This window comes from Chenopodium album, chromosome 2, assembly GCF_948465745.1.
Source record: "Chenopodium album chromosome 2, dcCheAlbu1.1, whole genome shotgun sequence".
NCBI classification, from domain to species: Eukaryota; Viridiplantae; Streptophyta; class Magnoliopsida; order Caryophyllales; family Amaranthaceae; genus Chenopodium; species Chenopodium album.
In genome coordinates, this window is record NC_137835.1 from 78,239,737 (window position 1) to 78,258,801 (window position 19,065).

At 34.2% G+C, this 19,065-nt stretch overlaps 1 long non-coding RNA gene and 1 pseudogene across 2 annotated transcripts; both read left to right on the forward strand.

Annotated features, from left to right (window-relative positions):
* The first annotated feature begins 3,366 nt into the window (after positions 1 to 3,366).
* Positions 3,367 to 7,249, forward strand: LOC145601608 (11S globulin seed storage protein 2-like; annotated as a pseudogene). Its single transcript, XR_014104425.1, has 3 exons — positions 3,367 to 3,605; positions 6,147 to 6,867; positions 7,070 to 7,249. The product of XR_014104425.1 is annotated as an 11S globulin seed storage protein 2-like (transcript).
* A 5,538-nt stretch (positions 7,250 to 12,787) lies between these two features.
* LOC145588752 (uncharacterized) lies at positions 12,788 to 18,290 on the forward strand. The gene is made up of 3 exons (XR_014101618.1): positions 12,788 to 13,094; positions 17,747 to 18,043; positions 18,219 to 18,290. It is a non-coding gene; the product is annotated as an uncharacterized LOC145588752 (long non-coding RNA).
* Positions 18,291 to 19,065: the final 775 nt, after the last annotated feature.

The following is a 19,065-nucleotide window of genomic DNA, read 5'->3' on the forward strand; positions in this document are numbered from 1 at the left end:
TTATTGTCAAGGGTTTACGACCTATACTTGTTTTTTAAGCACGAACAATTCGAGTTAGTGTTGAGAACCCAATACGAGTCAGCTCACTAGTGTTAAGAAAAATGATGACCAATTTTATGTATCAATAATGATTACTCCCTCCGTCCCCTTTTGATAGTCACTTTTAGTAGAAAATTACGGGAATTAATAAACATAAATAAAAAGTAGCAAAAGTACATTGAAAAAGTAAATTTACATTGGGTATACAAAAAAAGTAGAGAGAAAAAGTAATTAAAGTACGTGGGAAAGTAAAATTTACATGGAAAAGTTAAATTTGCACAAATATTTTTTCAAATGAGAGAGAATTTTGGTAACAAAAATATTAATGGTACTTGAAAAAAAAACAAATGTGACTAACATTTTTGGTCACCAAAAATGACATAAATGACTATCAAAAGGGGACGAAGGGACTATATTTTTTGAATGAGGCTAAATTTATTTATAAAATTTTAATATAACAAAATAACATGACATGTCACAACATATCTAGTCTAACGAGTGTCACAATATATCTAGTCTAACATAAAAAGGCATAAATGACTATCAAAAGTGGGCTAGTGTCAAGGGGTCTCCGTAGATATATTTGATTAAATGAGTCAATCGACACCACACAACATATCTAGTCTAACGAGTGTTATATCTCCTACAAACATTTCGTTTATATCTATATCTATATTTATATCTATACTTTATATCTATCTATACTTATTACTCTCTCCGTCCCCGATTGATAGTCACTTTTGCCATTTTTTGTGACTCAAAATGTTAGTCACATTTGCTTTTTTACTTTTGCTTTTTTCAAGTATCATTAATATTATTTTTTTTACCAAATTTTTCTAACATTTGCAAAAATATTTGTGCAAATTTAACTTTCTCATGTAAATTTAACTTTCCCATGTACTTTAATTACTTTCTCTCTATACTTTTTTGCATACCCTATATAAATTTACTTTTTCAATGTACTTCTTTAATTCTCCTTAATTCCCGTGATTTTTCTTCAAAAGTGACTATCAATCGGGGACGGAGGGAGTATGGCCCTGTTTGGTAGTTAGCTTATTGGGGGTATATTATCTTATTTGACTAACTTTAGCTGATTGACTAGTCAAACAAGCTAATACAAGTGTTTGGTACTAAGCTTATTGAAAGAGCTTATTCCACTAAATAAGCTCTTTTTGAAAAAACTCATTTTAGGAGCTTTTTCAATTAGCTTATTCATTAATTATTGTGAAATTACACTTATAACCTCATTTAATTTAAAATCCTATCTAAACTACCTACCCCACAATTAGCTTATTGGTCATTTTACATACTCATTCACCTTTAAGCTATCAGCTATTTACCAAACACTTTTATATAATCAGTTAATACAATAAGTTAGTCAAATCAGTTAATAAAATCAGCTAGTCAAAATCAGCTAACTCAATCAGGTTCAGCTTTCTCCCAAGCAGGGCCTATATAAAAATACAAACACAAGTTACTCATATGTCACATCTCACACGCAAATCACTACAAATCACTCATATACCACATGTTACCTCTCTTAATATTAAGATGTTCAAGTCTTTATGCATTCAACAACTTACAAATTAAAGTAAAAAAAATAAAGTGTTTCATTTTCCACTATAATGAAGTAAAGTTTCAGTCTTTTCATCTCCCAAACTTAAAATAAAGTATGCAGTACATATTCATTCTCATATTTGGTCTTTAATTAGTGCATATTACATAAACATATAAAGCATATATATATATTTTTTAACAACGGAGTGAGAATTGATCTTAGAATCTCCTTGAATCGGGAGGGAAACTTTAACCACTTGAGCTATCCCCCACTCTCATATAAAGTACAATAAAATAATCTAAGTATAGCTCGTGTATCATACGGCTCAAAAGGCTAGTTAAAATATAAATAAAAACAAGATACTACACATTAACACTGAATCATTGATAACAACATGATTAAATATTTAAATGCACATATATAGTACCCCTCAATAATTAAAAATAGAAAAGAACGATCCAGGCCAAATTATAAATGTATACAGTAAAACTGGAGGTATGGATCGAAGTATCCTCAAGCTCCAATACAATAATGTCATAATGGTTTATCTAATGTCATAAATTTGTTCCGTTAGGCAAAGATATTAGAGAGTTGTTATTGTCATTAATGGCGTGGGTAAGTAGGTTTGAAAATAAAAATAAAAATGACGTGGGTTAAGGATTTTTTTTTTTTTTGTTTGTTTGTTTAATTTGTGCATGGCTTCGATCTGATCTCTATCGATTCTCTTCTAACCCAAAATTCTATTATAAGAGTTTGGTAGAAAATAGAATAACTTTTATCAATGCTTGCCAGAAATTCGATAACACCAACCGAACACGAAAATAGCATATTAATGTTAAGGGTTTTGCGTCATCTTAACGAAAAGATTAAGGGTATGTTCTCTTACGTTAAAATTCAGTTCATTTCAATTCAGTTCAGCTCATTTCAGTTCAGTTCAGCTCAGTTCAGCTCAGTTCATCTCCTAATTTCCTTCTCTTATAAAATATTCATTTTACTTCAGTTTAATTCAGCTCAATTCAGTTCAGTTCAGTTCAGTTCAGCTGAGTTCAGTCAATGAGAACAGGCCCTAAGTTGATGGTTGAACTGTTGAAGCCTATAATTGGTTTATATACTCTAGCTATCGGACACATCTATACTATATATTAAAATGCGTTCCTAAAGAAGTTAAGATGTCACGTGGCGCTCTCCTCAAGGCGTTCAAAACGAAGTTTAGGTGCCACGTGGCGCTCTCCTCATTTATTTTGATTTTCACTCCATGTCTAAAAATATGGTTCTTACAAGATTTGAACTCACAACCTCAAGTTTAAATTTACAACGTGTTAACCACTAAATTAAGCTATTACCATATTACATGTCATTCAATAAAAATAAAATATTAATAAAGATTTTTGTCATGGAAATAATGCAGTAACTCGGGGCATCGCCCGGGCCTAACACTAGTTTATTTAATTAAATTGGTCAACACAACATGACACACACAATCATTAAATGAGTTGTATTAGTGTTAAGGTTTTCCAACTTGTTTAACTTCTATCACGTAAACGTACCCAACATGACACACTTGCCAACTCTCGTTAAACTAATTTATTGCCATGTATATCAAGTTTGACTGTATCAATTATTTTGAATCAAAAAATGATTGAATCACCCATAGCTTGACACCAAGTCCCCTTATACATACATGGCTATAAGATTTCCACTATATATATGGGCTTACAAATAGAGATACCATATCAATATACGTTTTTCATATATTTAAAAAAAAAAAAAAGAAAAAAGTTAAATCCTTTTTGTTTTTCATTCAAATATGGAAAATATGAGTTTGGTGCCATTAGAGTTACCCCAAAAGCTCACCGATGGAGAAGGGGAAGCTACTACGCATGGAACGACGTCGTATTCCCCTTTCTAGGTGCAGGGCAGGTTAGTGGTGGCTTGCTTATGATGAAGCCTCGTGGGTTTGCTTTCCCTCATTATTCTGATTGTAGTAAGATTGGTTATGTTCTTCAAGGTAACAATTTTATTTAATCACTCTCTTCATTCTTTTACCTACTTCTATATTATATTTTTATGATTATATTCTACATTATTTTTTTTCATTTGAATGTATCATTCTATTACCTACTTCTATATTTTGTTTTTCTTTTTTCTATTATTATTATTATTATTATTATTATTATTTTGTTAAATTAATGCCTCGCTCACTTAATTTAGAAAATATTATTTTATTGAAGTTTATCACTACAAGAAAATAACCTTTTCGTAGCGATTATTTTAACCTTTAGTATCGATTGTAATTACAATAAAAAGCTATCCCAACGAATGGTCATTCGATACAATATCCCTCGTTACATCCAATCGTGGTGATTATTAAAAAACATGCGTATATGATCTTTACAAGATTCGAACATGCAACCTCAAACTCTTATATTAAATATTTTACCAATAAGCTATGACATATTTTATGTATTCTTTGTCAAACAATATTTATATATCTAGTGTTGAAAAGGCTTTTCGTATCGATTTTTAGGATTTAGTGGCGATTGTAAATGATACGATTTCTCAAAATTATATAAATGTGTAAAAATAGTGTGGATGTGTATTATTAATGTTTTCTGTATCGATTTTATATGGAAAAACCATGACGATTGTAAAAATGATACGACATCCTTAATTATTTCACAAACATACTTGCATATTGTAGCGAATGTACAATCGCTACGAAATAATCGCTACAAAAAGAGATTTTTCTTGTAGTGTATATATATTATTAATAAATTCATATAAGATAATTTTTTAAAAAATAAATTCAAATAATGGCAATATAGAGTTGTAGAACTAAAGATTTGCATTTCCAACTATATTGAATAAGATAAGTTCATATAAGTAAAAATTTGGTAAAAAAAATTACAGCCTAAACCATACATATATACTTGTGCAAATAATAACTTTTTTTTTACACAAAGCAAATTATAATTGTATATCAAAAGTTTTTCTGTGCAGCAGACCACATGGGTACAATAGAGATTACTTGTAGGGTGTTACTTGTATTCTGAGCTTACTTGTATGGGTTACTTATAAGGTGTTACTTGTATTCTGCCATATAGATTACTTGTATATTGGGGTTACTTGTATGAGTTATTTGTAGGTGCTATTTGTATTCTGAGTAACTTCTACAAGTAACCCAAGACCAAAACCCCATACCAAATCAGTAACGCCCTACAAGTAACCCCTTACCAAAACCAGTAACACTCATACAAGTAACCCCAGAAATGCCAGAATACAAGTAACACCTATAAGTAACCCCTGACAAAACTGGTAACACCCTACAGATAACCCCTGCAGCATACAAAAATTAAAATTTGTGACTGTATATACCTTTTTGCCAAATTATCACCGCTAATATAATTGTATATAATTGAAAAAAAAAAAACAAATAAAATAAATAAAATTATCACCGCTAGCAAAGTCATAGCAACATTAATTTAGCGGTCTAGTATACCACCCAATGCACATGCTAAATCCAAATAGTCGGATCATCCTGTTCCGATTTTGTTGAGACTTCTTTTTTTTTTTTTTTTTTTTTTTTTTGGACGGGGATTTTGTTGAGACGTTATTGAAGAGGATTCATGCATTAAATTAAAAGCGTAGTGTAAAAATTAAACCATCCAATCTTACGGAGTATTAATTAGTTCGGGGTACTAATTAAGAAAGTGGTACCAGAATTTAAATCCGTACTACTCCGTAATTAAGAAAGTGGTACCAGAATTCTAAAAATTTAAGGAACGTTTTTCTTGGTTGGTAAAGAGAAAGACTCTACTAGGTTACTCCGTAGAACATCATGACCTTTGTGTCACACTGGCTCCGATACCATGTCAATGGACCAACTCAACCAAAAGCTTAAGCTGATGGTTGAGGCCCAAGAATATGTTTTATACTCTATCAATCCCCACAATAAAGGTCTGTACAAATTTAAGGAATGGACTTACGAATAACATTAAAAGTCATTTGCCTCGTTTAATTAGGTTTTATTATTGAAAAAATTTACTTTAATAATCTCAACTTTGAGATATTCACTTTAAATAATATAATTCAAACTTTTGATTACTATGTAAGAATTTGAATTACTTTGATATACTTTTTCCTCCAATAGTCTCAATCGGTTATCGACGGGTCAATGACCTGTTGTAACAGGTAGCCATGACACATAATTGGTAATTAATAATTGCGACATCATAGTGATCATCACACGTAGAATTGGAAGGAAAAAAATTTATTGTGAGAATGATTATGAAAAGTAGTAGGATGAGAAAAGTAGATTTCTTTTACAAAAATAAATCACAAAAATGTAAAAAATTAGGGTTTCAGTACAATTTTGTTTTCCGGTTAGAATGAAACTCCAATCGGAGAGCCCACATTTATACTATTAGAGGAATAAAATCAACATTTCCCGAACAATAATGGAGACAGGAGATAGTCTCATCTAGTGTACTCTATTTTAGATACTACTCTAGAAAATATATTGATCGATGTGATCCATTATGTTGCACAGGTTCAAATGGGGTAGCTGGTATAATGTACCCCGAGTCTAAGGAAGAGAAGGTAGTCAAGCTCGAAAAAGGAGACACAATAGTCGTCCCAAGTGGTGTTGTTTCGTGGTGGTTCAACGCCGGAAATGATGAACTCAACATCATGTACTTAGGTGAAACACATAACGCTATCAACCCAGGTAACTTCACTTACGGCCTACTAGCCGGAGCCATCGGAATTTTAAAGGGCTTCTCGAACAAAACTATAGCCAAAGCTTATAACATTAACGACGAACAAGTGAATGAACTAGTTGGTTCCCAAAAAGAAGCTTTGATCTTGAAGCTTGAACAAGGGTTAACCATGCCTAAACCATCCAACTATGATTTGACTATTGAATTCCACGAGGTTAAACCGGATTTTCAAGTTAAAAATGGGGGATCGATAAGATTTTTGACAAGTGAAAAGCAATCTACACTTGAAGGGATTAAGATTTGTGGTAAGCTTTTGAAGCTTGATCCAAATGCAATGTTTGGACCGATTTACTATGCACAAGAATCAGGGGTTGAGCTAAGTTATGTTACTAAAGGAAGTGGTTGGGTTCAAGTTGTGGGATTAAATGGACAAATTGCATTGGACACCAAATTAGAGGTTGGTCAGTTGTTTGCTGTCCCAAAGTTTCATGTGGTCGCGGTTGGTGCTGGTGAAGAAGGAATCGAATGTTTCTCCATTGTGACAACTTTCAAGTAAGATAAACAAAACTTATTTTTTCTGAATTGAACTTATCTGAACTTTTATTTTTCCTGAACTGAACTTGTCAAAACTAATCTTAACTTATTAGACCTGAAATAAGTGAAAATAAGGTGAATAGATTAAACCCTAAGAGGCCCTTGTCGCAAGGGAAAATACCATTGCGTAACTATATCTTTGTGATTGTTCATGATACAGGCCTATACTCGCTCAAATAGCTGGGAACATGTCATTTTGGAAAACCATGTCTCCTCAAGTACTACAAGCTTCTCTCAATGCTACTCCCAAGTTTTGCGAATTATTCATGGACAAGATTGAGAACACAACCATCATTATACCACCAAATTGATTGAGAACTTCATTCAAGAATGAACCCTCCATGAGTAATTGATTATGAAGAATCATCTATATAAACTATCAATAAAATTAGTGTGAGCTTGCTTCTCCTAAGTTTCTTAATTAGGAATGATGCACCAAGATATGGATATGAATTTCATTTACGTAATTTTATCGTTTGTTGTAATTCTCAAGTAGATATTATCATGCATCTATTCTCAAGTAAAAAACACAATCTAAATAATGTATCATCTATTCTCAAGTTACATTATCTATTTTTTATTTATGTTATGTTTTAATTTTTCTATTCAATTGTTTAATGGAATAGTGGAGTACTAATTTTATTAACTTGTGTTAGTTTAGATGAACTACTACGAGAGGGGGGGTGAATGGTAGTAGGTTCCAATCGCAGAACTTATGGGGAAATAAACAATAAGAACATAAAGAAACTTAAAGCACACAACAAGTTTTACGAGGAAACCATCCAGTGCCTAACTGGAAATAAAACCTCGGCCCTATTGGGACTTATAAACAAATTCCACTATAACAGGCAACTCTCCTAGTACAACCTATTACGCAGACCTTTGCTTCGCAAGTTCCTCCTAAGACACTTGCTAATTGATAAGAACCGATCCTATCAGACCTAAGACAAACTCAGGCACCTTTTTCGACCCAAGACACACTCAGGTTCCTTTCTCGACCTAAGACACACTCAGGTTCCTTTCTCGACCTAAGACACACTCAGGTTCCTTTTTCCCACTGTGCAACCCAAGACACACTCGGGGTGACTGACTACCACTCGAATTTTAGAGAATTCAAACTCATACACTCAAACGTGAATTTAAGAGAATTCACAATCTCACCCCAAAACTAATTACAACACAAAGACACACTCTAACACATAAATGGAAAGCTACACATGAAACCCGAAATCAAAATGATAAAGCTTAAACCTTTGGCAAACTTACTCTTAAGAACTAAGTGGTTTTCACGCTTAAAAACTCTCACTTTACTTCACTGAATTTCTTCTATATTTATAGAGGTCCTTTAGCTCACAAAGTAAGGTTTTCGTAAACAAGATAAGTTAAACTGAAATCTAATCTTATCTCTTTAAAAACCGAAACCAAACAGATTTAATTTCGTTTTATTTAAAAACCAAATCTTATCAAATTCGTTTTAATTAAAAGATAGGATTTTATGAAAAAGATAAAACCAAGTTAAATCAGATTTAATAAGATAAAATCAATTAAGTACTTTTTCATAAAACTAAAGTTATCTTTTACGAATTAATTAGCTTGCCAAGCTTTATCTGATTTCTAATAAGTTCCATGCATAACAACCATTAATATGCTTACATCAACCTACAAAAACAAACTTATCTTTTATACAACTATAAGTTATGAAGTCCATCTTTTTCGGTTGATATCTCGATCTTTGCACTGATCCTTGATTATTGAGGCTTGCCCCAGCATTACACCGGAACCAGGTCGTTACAACCCGTTTTGAAGTTCCTGTTGAGAAACTTCGGGAAGTTCCATTGCTGGAACTCTTCTTCTGTCTTTTACTTGTCCTCATGAATCTTCTAAAGTTCCTTTGTCCCAGTTCCTACTTCAGCCCTCAGCGCCTACTGAACCTGCAAACATCACAAGTAGGGATGGCAACGGGTCGGATCTGGATCTGGACCGGGTCCGGATGGACCCGGATCCAGATCCGTTTTTGTATATAGGATCCAGATCCGACTCGGATCCGTCGGGTCTAGAAAATGAAGACCCGGATCCGGATCCGTCGGGTCCAACGGATCCGGGTCCAAAACGGGTCCAATATATTTTGCCTAATTTTTTACAATATATTTAATGTTCGGGTCAAAAAATTTATTTCAAACTTACGTTGTTGGTTATTAAGTTCAACCCCAAATTAACCAACTTATACACTCATATTTTGAATTAAAATTATAAACAACAAAAAAAATACGATGTTACATATGAACTAGTAAAAAAACAACGAGTATATAATATGAGCATCCAAAATTCATCTATTAAAAGGGTTAATCTTTATCATTACTAACATTATCAACATTTTTAATAAAGAAACAAACAATTTTAGTTTTTTTAAATAGGAAAATTAAAAAAAAAACGGGTCCACGGATATGGATCCGGGTCTAGGGCCTAGACCCAGATCCAGATCCGTTTTTCTCAGCAGGACCCGGATCCGACCCGGATCCGTCGGGTCCAAAATTTGAAGACCCAGATCCGTGAAAAACGGATCTGGATCCACGGATCCGGGTCGGGTCCAGATCCATTGCCATCCCTAATCACAACACTAGAAAATCCTTATTAAAAGGAAGTTTGCTCAATTCTTAACATCATCATCAAAACCTCATAAGGGTTAACAATTTCCCCCTTTTTGATGATGACAAACTGAGCAAACTCCTGAGAATAAAGAGTAAAGAAACAGAAGGTTAAGTTTTCATTTTTCAATTTTTTTTTCATAGGCTAATTAAAGAAACTAAACAGAAATAAATAACAGAATGAAAAACAGAAAGCAAGAAAAAAATTTAGAGAAGAGAACAACCTTTGTTACTTACTCAACTGGAACTAGAACAACTTCAGCTTCCAAGTTTGCTCCTACTTTTCCCCCTTTTGGCATTATCAAAAACCTGACTTTTCAAAGTTTTATTCATCTACTCACAGCCCCACAGGCAATTCATCGAATGTGGGAAGCTGGAAGCAGCGCTGGCTAGCTCTCTTAAGCTAGTGCTTTCACACAAATTTTCCTGTTTATTCTCAACAATGCATGCATATATAGACAAATTTCCATAGCATTTAACAAAACCAACCATCCAGAGTACTTGAAAATATTACAGACCAAGTTCCAAAATATTCAAAAGCAAATAAAGTTCAAAAACATCCAAAGAAAACAGATCATTGTTCCAAAAACCAACAGAAAATAGATTAAGCTAAGGGATGGATGGGATAGACTGCAAAGGTGATCAGACATCAAGCGCTTTCAAGATTTGCTCAAGATCTGCCTTGTTGTCTTCTTGAGATTTCTTCAGTTTTGCTTCAAGGCTTGAGATAGCTTTCTGGAACTCCTTAGCTTGAGAGGCATAGGTCCTCTCCATTGCCTTCATCTTCCCTGCCATGTCAAGGAGCTGTCCTTCAACCTGCATAAGTCCGTTAGACAGATCAGTAATTATCTCATCAGCTCCTCCATCTCCTTCACTTAACTCCAAAGGATCATTTGCACTTGTCTTGGCCTGAGTTCCAACTGAGAGCCTTCTGCTCTTCCTAACAGGACCTCTTAGCTGTGATTCCTCTTCCTTTCCTTTTTTCTTCGGCGCTTCATACTTCAGGCACTTCCTCCTCACAACAGCCAGGCTTAATCCCCTCAGAGTGGTTTCATTTATCACATTTTCTCCTTTCTCCCTCATGTGCCCATAAAATTCCTTCAATTTCACACCCAAATCTTCAAACACAGAAGCAAGAATTGCAGCATAACCTATTTTTAATTCCTTTTCTTTACAGTGCTCTAAGTGTTGGAGCATGATTGCTGGGAAATTAATTTTGATTCTTTTGGACATGCAAAAGATTAAGGCCATATCTAAGTAGCACAGTTCATTTTTCTTCTGAGTCCTTGGAACCAAGGACTTTTTCACCAAGTTAAATAACAGTTTGTGAAACGGAGAAAGATCATTGTGATTCATGACACTTACACCCTTCCTACCACCCAAATAATCAATTATTTCAGTTTTAGTATGCCCTGCCACCTTCACAGTTACAGCCCCTTTCATATAAGTATCAAACCCCTCACATGGAACTTGAAGCAGAGTTCCTAGTCTAGCAGCATCAAATTCAACAACAACACCATTCACTTTGCTATAACACACACCATCTTCAAATTCACATTCCTTAACAAATTCATCCATAGCCAGAGGATACAGATAGTTTTTTGCTTTCACAGTAAACAAGAAATCCCAACCCTGAAACTTAAGTAGATCTAGAAATTCGAAATTCACCATTCTACACCATGCATCATCTATTCTATAGCCTACAACATACCTGTCAGCTTGACTTTTCAAAGCTTTATCATCTTCTTCCCCCTCAGAAACATCTTTTGCCTCTTCAGGTTCGTCCTCTATTTCACGAATTTGCTCATCTTGCGATTTCTCCGTTTTTTCAGCTTTTCTTTTCTTCCACTCGGCAATTCGACCGAGGAAATTTGGGAGGCTTGTGGTAGAAGATGTAGCGGTTTCTTCAACGGCTTTTGGCTTGGTATTTTTAGGTTCTGATGAGGTGTGAAGTAATTCAATAGGAGGTTCCAGGTTAATTGGTTGTGAGCTAGCAGATTTGGTGGGTGATTGAGCTTCTTGTTTCTTAGGGTTTTCATCGGCCATGGTTGATTGTAGTTTAGCTGTAAAAATTTTGTGGTTGAGAGAGTTTGAGAGGTTTAATTTGATGTGACTGTGAGTTAGTGGAGTTGTTTGGGTGAGTATTTATAGGAGAGTAAATACGCGAGACGATGCTTTGAAGTTGAAGGGTTAGTTTTAGGAACAATGAATTTTATCTTGTTTTGAAGATTAATCTGGATGAAATTTTAATTCAAGACTTATCTTTTCACATTTTATTTAATAGAGAATTTTCCAGAAGATAATTTTTCTTGAAAACAGAATTTTAAAATCAAAATTCATGGAACAAGTCATATACATGTCTACATTGCCTTAAATAATATGTACAGTTTAAATAAGTGTTAATTGCACTAACCTCCAAGAGTTTACCAACGGTGACATTCCCGTTATGTTTATCACACCAAGTTTGTGATAGATGTTTTATTCTCCTAATTGATCCTGTAATTGACAATACCATATTTGGGAACTTCAGTTGCAATCAATTCAGCTTGATCATCCCAAGTTCCAGTCTCGTGTTCTCAAAGCGTTCTCTGCTCAAAGGCTTAGTTAGAATATCAACAATTTGATTATCAGTAGGACAAAATTCTAACTTAATATATATTGCCTGTTTCCACATTATCCTTTAAGAAATGGTGTCTAATGTGGATATGCTTAACCTTAGAATGTTGAACTGGATCTTTTGATATACAGATAGCACTAGTATTGTCACAATAAATTGGAACGCATTCAAATTTTAAACCAAAGTCATATATTTGTTGTTTTATCCACAACATCTGTGAACAACAAGCTGCAGCAGCTACATATACAGCTTCTGCTGTGGACAAAGCAACTGTATTTTGTTTCTTGGAACCCCAAGAAACACTACAAGAAAAAGGGAAATTAGCAACTGATTTTTGCGACTACCATAATAATTAGTCACAAAAAATATTTTTGCGACTGAAAAAGACGAGTAGTTGCAAATTTTGCAACCGATTTTGCAGTAGTTGCTATGCGGTCACTAATTAGCGACTGATTTTTGCGACTACCATAATAATCAGTCGCTAAAAGTATTTTTGCAACTGAAATAGACGAGTAGTCGCAAAAAATTGCAACCGATTTTATAATAGTTGCTATGCAGTCGCTAATTTACGACACTCTTATAATAATTTGCGACTAAATTGTAGTTGCCAGTGTTAATAATTTTGAAATCATTTTTTTTCTAAAAATTGCACTACTATTGCAACTAACACGGTTGTCGCTACTTTTTTTTTTTTTAATTTATTAAGAAAGAATTAAAGAAAACCCTTAGTATAATAAAGTTGTTGCCGCCAAAAAAAAAAAAAGAACTATAACTCCTTATTGTAGTGCAATTTATCCCTATTTCTCTTTACATACTCTTCTCTTTACTGCTCTTCCTAAAAAAATATCAAATTTATACCTATTTTCGTGCGCTGAATCTCTATTGTAGTGCAATTTACGTTCTCCACTGATCATCAATTTAAGGTTTGTTTTCTAATTCATAAGCTTAATTTTGCTTTTGATGTATTAGGTTTTTACTCATGCTTTTGATTAGTGAAATCGTGGTGGTAGAATTCCGTTTTGTCGAGATTGGGTTCAATTATGTGTGCTTAATTAAGGCTTATTTGGATCCTTTTCTGAAATTTCAATCGAGCTACTTTAGTTTTTCTTAGTAACGAATAATTGAATCATGTGTGGCTGGCTTTTTGCGCAATTGGACTAACCTTATTTCGTGAAATTTGGTTAATGATTATGCAAATTGTGAGTAAATTTTGCTTAATTGAGGGGTCGAATTGCTTAATTGTTGCTGGTTGTTGACGGTGGTGTTGGTGAGGGGCTGCTGTGGTGATTTTAGTTTGGTTTGGGTGGCTGCTGGTGTTGGTGAGGGTGAGCAGGGGCTGTTGCGAGGTGAATTGGAGCAGGGGATAATTGGGTTGTTGTTGCGGCTGCGTGTGAAGGTGGTGGTGCGGCTGCAATTGGGTGATGGTGGTAGAATTGAGGTGTGATTGCGTGGCTGGTTTGGGCTGTGGTGGTGCGGCTGCTGTTGCTGTAGCAGTTGGGGTTGCTCTGGTGGATGATGGATGAAATTGGTGGGCTGAGAAGTGCGTGGCTAATTAGTTTTAGGAGATGCTGGCGGTTTTGGCGGTGGTTGGTGCTGGTATGTGTGGTGTTGTTGGTGGTAAGGCTGGAATGCGTGGTGGTTGATGGCTTGATGCGTGAGTGAAGGAGAGGGAGCAGGGGATGTTGATTGGTTTTGGTGGGCTGATGTGGTTGGTAGTTGCAGCAAGGTTTTGGTGGGCTGCTGTGTGCGAGAGGGAGCACGGGAATTGGTGTGGTGGAGGTTAAGAAGGTGGGGTGATGGATAAGAGGTGGGCAGCAACCATCAAAGTAAAGAATTGCACACACTTTCACTCGTCCCCGATCTCCAAACTCACTTGACATGAAACCCGGGACCCTAAACACAAAACCGAGGAGAAATCAAGACAAATAAAAATGAAATAAATAAATTAGGAATAAAATAAAGTGAAATAGAAAAAGAGAAATAACACTAAACTAATAAAAATTAAATAAAACTATACAAGTAAATAAAATCAAATAAATAACAAAATAAATAAATTAGGAATAAAATAAAGTGAAATAGAAACTGTTTTTCTGCAATTTTCCCAATTTTATTTGGGAATTTGGGAATATATTTTGATTTTTGTCAACAATAACCAAACCCTTAACAATCTGAATATTGGCCTTGCTGCTAATTCTTTTGTAAATATGAATTTGTTGGATGAAAATTTGTAATTGGTCTGCAAATTATGGTGGGTATTTCATTACTAAATCTGTTGTGTGTGACTGATAAGTGATAAGTCATGCTGAAAATCTTTGTATGCAAGGCTATAAATCATACAATTTGTAATTTGTGTTCATGGTCCTTTGCTTTAGTTTTCTATGTAATTGTATATGAATCTGACTTGAATTTACTCATAATTAATGGTCCTACACCATAGATTTGAGTGTGAGATTGAAAATGAAATGTCCACCTTTGATTGTAGTGCTTCACATAGTCAAATTATATCATCAGCAAAACAGACGGGGCATCAGTTTAAATATGTGTTTCTCAGATAATAATTTATCATATCAAGTGATTTTAGCGTGCCCATGTTACCAAATTCTCCATTGGAGAATTTTTTTTTTTTTTTTTTTTTTTTAGAGTGAGAGAGAGAGATCAACAAAAAATGAGGTGTAAGTACATAGTATAATAGTTATAGAAATATATATATATTTCTCATGATTTTTATTTAAAAGAGTAGACCTGTATAGAAACATGTTGAAACTCAAAAATGTAATTAGAAAAGACACTGTCAACTCCTTACTAGCATACCATGTTTTTCAGATTTTCCGGCTGTACCACTTGACAAAAACTGACTTAAAACCTTATATAATATTTTTAGATTATTTTTCTAATATTTTTCCTTAACACTAGATATCCTATTCTCATATTTATGCTGCTTCATATTTTGATGTATGTAGTTTCCGCTGTTCTGAAATTTTGTTCCCTAAGTTGGTAAAATATATTGAGTTGTACCTATCATAGTTTTGTTCTGCTTGTTTCACTATAAGCATATGCAAATCGTGGATATCATACACTGATGCATTAAGTTTCTTTTTTTTTTTTTGTTCCTATTAAGTTTCTTTTTTTGGTTTCTCTATATTTATGTTTTCCCACCCAATGAATATGTGTGTATGATTAACAATGTCGTTTAGCAGTTAGGATCATGGAGAAATTGAATCGAAAATGGATGTATGAGAGATTAGAAGGTCGACTACTAAAAAAAGAGTTCACAATTGGCGTGCGAGGGTTTATTGAGTTTGCTAAACAACACCGTGATTTTCAAGAATCTTCAAAGATTAGATGCCCTTGTTCAAAGTGTAAAAATGTTCCTTTTTTAGATGTTGAAAGTGTTAGAGAGCATTTGTATAAAAAAGGATTTCTTAATGACTACTATGAATGGGTTTGTCATGGAGAGGATTTTGATTCTTTAAAAGCATCTGATGAGCCATCGGATCCGTATGTTGACATGATTATTGATGCATTTGGTCAAGTTGATGGTGATCCATTGCATGAAGATATTCGGAATGTTGAAGAAGAACCTAATCCTCAAGTTAAGAAGTTTTTTGAGATGTTAGCGGCCGCACAAAAACCATTGTATGAAGGAAGTCGATTATCTGTTTTAGAGATGGCTTCAAGGATTACGAGCTTGAAGTGTGAATACAACTTGCCCCATAGATGTGTCGATAGTATTTCATCGCTCATTAGTGAAGTAATTCCTGATGAGAATTCAATGTCCAAGACGTACTATGACACTAAAAAGGTGGTAAAGGGCCTTGAACTTCCTCATGAGAAGATACATGCATGCCATTTTTACAGATATAGATTTTTACAGCACTTGAGTTGCAAGATGAATTCAAACCTAACTATGGCTTAGTATCTAACTAGTGCAACTGCAACTAGTGAAAGACCTATAGCTGAGGCCACTGTGATCCATAACCAAATTGATCGCTTCTGCTCATGAGTTTGACAGATTGAAAAGTTTTTATACGATGGATCTGTATGTGATTCAACACAAAGCCTTGGATTACCTGAGAAGCTTTCTCCCAAGCTTCCTGTCATTAGTGAGAGCGGAATAGGACCAGAAAGATGATTATATGATAAATTGATAGTGCTGGGAAGTAGTTTAGATAGGTTCTCAGGAATGTTTCCTGTCAACTGGTTATTAGATAAATCGAGAATGCTTAGTGATTTCAGCTGGGACAATGATTCAGGGATAGAGAATGTGAAATTGTTATGTTGTAGCAACAAGAGATCCAACTTTTTGAGGGTGCTAAGCTCAGAAGGTATAGGGCCAGATATTAAATATGCCTGAACTTGTGCAGCAGACTGGGCAGCTTGAAACCTGTGTGTTTGGAAACTAGGCTAGAAGTCTGAGAAGCATAGCCATTTTAGTGTACAGTAGAAAAGGAAAAAATAATGCAGCCACGAACGGTTGCTAACAACACGTTTCTGAAATAAATGTTTTTACTGAAACTAATAGGACAACTGTAGATAATCCCACCTACAATATTCAAGCAGGGTTTTGTTGGGTGAATTCTAAAATATGACAAATGTCTCACACAAAGTGTATTATACTTATAAAGTTCAGAAGTTTGAAACAAGTTACTACCATCATCAATCGTTATTCAATACACTGCCAACATATAGAAGTAATAGCAAGTAAACTAAACTAGTTCATTCCAAAAATCTGAGTACCTCCACTCTAGCATTCACTATCTTTTTCGAAGCCCCATGATAGGATGCTCAAAACATCACATCCGGCCTCTTAGCTGATAAATCAGGCACCTGCAATTCTCCTTTTAGCATCTTAAGTACTTCCTTAATAATAAGTCTTTTCTTGTTATCTAAGTGCACACAGCACAGACCAACCTTGAGCATCCTTTCCATGTGTGAAATAACACGTTTCTGAAATAATGCAGCCACGAACGTGTTGCTAGCTAAGGGTTTACTGGTAGCTTGAGGTAATGATTTGAAACTCTTGTATAATGAGGTTGCTTATGCTGTTGAACCAGATTCTCTTAGAAGTTAGATAGAAATCCTAAGAACAATGCTTTTGCAAGCTGCTTAGCCCTCACAACTTAGTAATAAGTTTGATCAATTTCAAAAGTTTATCTTCCCGTTTTAGTTTGTATTGTTATGGTATGATGGGCACTATATTTGTTTCCCATCAAGTGGTTTTCTAATCAGTATTTTACAGTTCTTTTCCAGTTTCCTTTCCAAGGGAACAGAAATAATTCAGGTGCCTAACTACATCTACGTTGTTACTAATGAGCATGTCTGGCATGCATGAGTCTATATAAAGATGTTGTAGCTTACTGGATACAGGAAGTTGTATGCTGGCTCTTTGCTGCTTGTTTATATATGTAGAAGTGTCTTCTTTTGTTATAGACTGTTTTTGTATCAAAATCTTAAACTCTCCATAAGCTTAAACTCTCCCATCAAAATCTTGTTTATAAATTAGAAATAAAATTATATATGTATAATATGCTATTTTGAGTTAAAATTATAAGCTTTACATGTTAATTATGTGCAGCGTACATATACTTGGAGAACTGAGTTCGATGCTAAGGCTAGGAGAGAATTTGACAAAAAAGCTGGGGACCGACTTAGGGGCACATTGAACCAAGTTTACAAAATGCCTCTCCATAAGGAAGTTAGTTTCATGACTGACACTGTTCGAGCTGAATTCATAAATAAGCGTAAGCATCCTGATTTTCTGAAACGTTCTAACCAAGCAAGAGATAATCGGTTATCTGGCCAAACATTAGAGAAGTTTGACCCTGGCCATCGCCAAGGTAGCGTATCTACTCCTCAAATGGTTAAAAAAATGGTAAGTGTATGATTTTAGCAGCTAACTTGTGATTTTATATAAGATTGAAGCAAGTAGAAAATTTTTAGCCACTAAGAGATGACAATAACTAGTCTTTATTACAATTGCTCTGTAGTCTATGTCCCCTATTTTTTGTTGTATTTTTTTTAGTGCTAACAACTTCTTCTAATACAAGGCAAAGAAAAAGGATGGAATTTTACCAACGGCTGCTGAAGTATATGAGAGCACTCATTCTGTTTGTGTGGGCAATGATGAAGTTGAATTGATGGGAGACAAGTCTCAAAAAGTCATGGTATGAGTATACTTCTATATTTTGCTAAGATTACAAAAAAAAAAAAAAAATGTGGTAGTTAATGTTTGGAGATATTATAGATTGTTTATTTGTTTGTGTGATTGAGTTGGAGGATGAGAATGATTTGCCGGCATTAATCATATGATTAATGTGGTATGGCACAATGTGAATTGAGACAGGTTTATTTTGAAGCCATACCCTATAGGAGGGGATTCTTCAATTTACAAAGGAGAATCTGCCGAAATTTTTACTAATAACTGCTTACATAAATTATTTTGCTATAAGTGTTACCTTTTTTATTTAAAAAAAAAACAACTATAATAAAAATACCCATGATCCACTGTTCCCAATAGTTGTACCTTTGTAATCTGGAACATCTATTAAGAGGTAACTCTGACTGTACTTGTATTCATGTTCTTGCATCATTGATGGGTAATACTCTATTAGCTGCTCTAAAGCAATTAAATTAAATTGTGTTTTAGAAGTCCAAACAAGTTTTTATCCCGGACGATGTCCCGAGTCATTGCTTGTATTTTTATTATAGTTGTTTTTTTTTTTAAAAATGTATTTAGTTTATTAAAGTTTTAACATTTGAGATCATAGCTACTAATACATATTTTAATGCAGGGAGAATATATGGAAAAACTTGAGGAATATAAGAACAAAGGAATTGAGATGAACTTCGACAAAGTCTACTTGGAGGTTGTAGGTGGGCAAAAGAAAGGAAAAG